This window comes from Berghia stephanieae, unplaced genomic scaffold, assembly GCF_034508935.2.
Source record: "Berghia stephanieae isolate SIO BIC M18660-M18661 unplaced genomic scaffold, UCSD_Bste_1.3 scaffold627, whole genome shotgun sequence".
NCBI classification, from domain to species: domain Eukaryota; kingdom Metazoa; phylum Mollusca; class Gastropoda; order Nudibranchia; family Aeolidiidae; genus Berghia; species Berghia stephanieae.
Genome location: NW_027627811.1, coordinates 1 through 2,500, shown reverse-complemented (window position 1 = coordinate 2,500; position 2,500 = coordinate 1). Strand labels below are relative to the sequence as shown.

Here is a 2,500-nt window from a genome sequence, read left to right as displayed (position 1 = left end):
GGAGTAAAAACGAAATAACCTTGTCTTTATGTAATGCCTTTTTTTTTAAAAATTCAAAAATTTAAATTTAATAGTTGCACAATTATACGTATCCACATTTTATTTATTATCTGTAAATTATGGTTTAATGAAAAATACATTTATAATGAATATACTTTAATATATTGTAATCAAAAAAATAAAAAAAGACCCCCTTTAAAAAAAGGTGTAAAATTTTGAATTGTAATAGAAATATTAAGATTTGATTTCAATCAATATTACAGGTTTTTGACACCAAAAGTAGAGCAATACTCTTCAAAATGTCTGATAAAGAGAGACATAATTATAATCTGAATTTTTTATCAACCTGTTTTTTCAAAAAATGTCTATGTTTGTTCAATAGAATATTAATGACTTCCTAAGGTTTAGATTTTTTTCATTCTCTCCACAAATCCTTACCTACAGCTGGAGTGTAGATTGACGGGCCATCCACCTAAAATATGGAGTCGACATATTTGTCAGTGTGCCTGTACATGTGATCCCCACTACGCATATTCTCTTTCTATGTTCTCCCCATTCCAAGGCCATGTCCATCAATGACTGCCACATTACACTGGTCCTTTGTTGATTGTTGTACACCTAAAAAGTTAACATCAATCAAAACAAAATTAATGCAATTTTAAAGAAATGTGAAAAACATTATTCCGTCCACATAAAAAAGACTATGGAAACTTTAAATATACATAATTTTCAAGGGTTAAAATTGTAAACAAAACCCAGGCCTTCGGGCTACCCTCCCAGCTTAGAAAAAAAAATCGGATAGAAATGTGTATTTTTTGTACCTTTATTAGTCAATGTTAGTTAAATTAAGAACAAAACTCCAACTTTCTGTGTACATTTATTAGAATCAAAAATTTCAAAGTCCATATTGTCAATAATTAGATACAAAATAGAATTGTCTAGACAGCTGAAATCTTTAACCTCGTTCAATTTTTTAATGATTTCAAATAGTATAGAATTGCTTCTAGAAAAAAAGAATTGATAACCTGCAAAATTCTTAAAACAAAAAATATTAAATTAAAATTTTTTTTAAATAAAAAAAAGCCGAAGATTCTAAAGCAGATAAGAAAAAAAAAAATAAACATTTCAAGGCTAAAAAAAAAAAATTGCTATGGTTTGGAAGATGTGCATTGATTATTTGCTCTCCCCTCATTTGGACAGCTTGTCGGGATTGTGTAAATTGAGGCATCTCTGAAATGTACTTTGGATCAGATAGTAAAAAATTACGTAAAAAACCAAAACCCAAAAACCCAAAACCCCCCCCTACAAATTTTGAAAAAAAAAAAAAAAAAAAAAACCCACCTAATCTGGGGTTTTTAATTATTTTTTTAAAATTTACATATTGTTCCCATTTAAAAAATGTCAATTTTAAGGGTATCTATTAAAGAAATTAAAAGTCCCCATTTTAAACCAAAAAAAAAATGTTTAAGCACTTACAAACCATCCAGGTCTTTCCCTTCACAAATGGATCTACTAAAACTTGCAAATTAAAAGCCACATGAAAACGTATGGAGAAAAAATCATTTTATAATTCAGGCCCCAAAGTTTGGAATTCTCTTCCCAAATCAGTAAAGATGCACCAAACATTCACTATTTTTTAAAAAATCTAGCTTAAAACATCATTTATTTTAATAGAAATAATTTTTCATTGTGCCTTTTATAGTATTGTAATTATCTCGGTTTTTCTGTACGTGTCAATTTAAATAATGTGCTTTAAAAATTAATTAAATTAATTTAAATAATTTATTAAATGCCAGATTTATGTCAATGTAAAACGCAAAAGAAGGCCCCCAAACATCTCTCGTGTTATGCCTATAGAAAAGGGGGGGATATTATTATTATTATTATTATTATATTATTAATTATTATTATTTTTTATTTTATTTTGTTACTATTTTATTATTATTATTATTAAATTTTTATTATTATTATTTTTATTATTATTAATTAATTATTATTATTATTATTATTATTATTATTTTTTTATTATTATTATATATCAAATATTTTTCCATTTTTTTCCCCCCTTTTCCTTATAGAAGAAAATCATTCATTAAAAAGAGAAAGACCAATATCAAACAGGGTCAGGAGCAAAAAAAAATAATTTTTTTTTTGTATACATTACCTAACCCCTTTTTTGTGTAGCTTGGGCCAATGAAATCCCCCCCCCGGACAAGGAATCTGCGACTGGTTGAAATTTCAAAGTCAATCCATTTTGCCTCACAACGACTGGCGAGGTGCTTTCTGGCACTTAATAGAAATTAAAAAAAATATATATTATTTGCCCATGAAATAACAAAAAAAAAGTTTTAAAAAATTTTCAGAAAAAATTTTTTTTGTTTGTGTCCTCGAATCTTATTCCAGATGTTCAAAAAACATCTGATTTGGCCCAGGATTTTCATTTTCCCTTTGAGATAGGCTTAACAACTTAAAAAAAAAAAAAAAAAAAAAAAACAATTTT

General features: G+C 26.7%; 1 pseudogene across 1 annotated transcript in view; it reads right to left on the bottom strand.

Annotated features, from left to right (window-relative positions):
- LOC144962134 (G-protein coupled receptor-associated protein LMBRD2-like) overlaps nt 1-618 on the bottom strand; it is a 7,302-nt pseudogene extending 6,684 nt beyond the window's left edge. The window contains exon 1 of the transcript XR_013643375.1: nt 439-618. The product of XR_013643375.1 is annotated as a G-protein coupled receptor-associated protein LMBRD2-like (transcript). The remainder of the gene's footprint in view (nt 1-438) is intronic.
- Nucleotides 619-2,500: the final 1,882 nt, after the last annotated feature.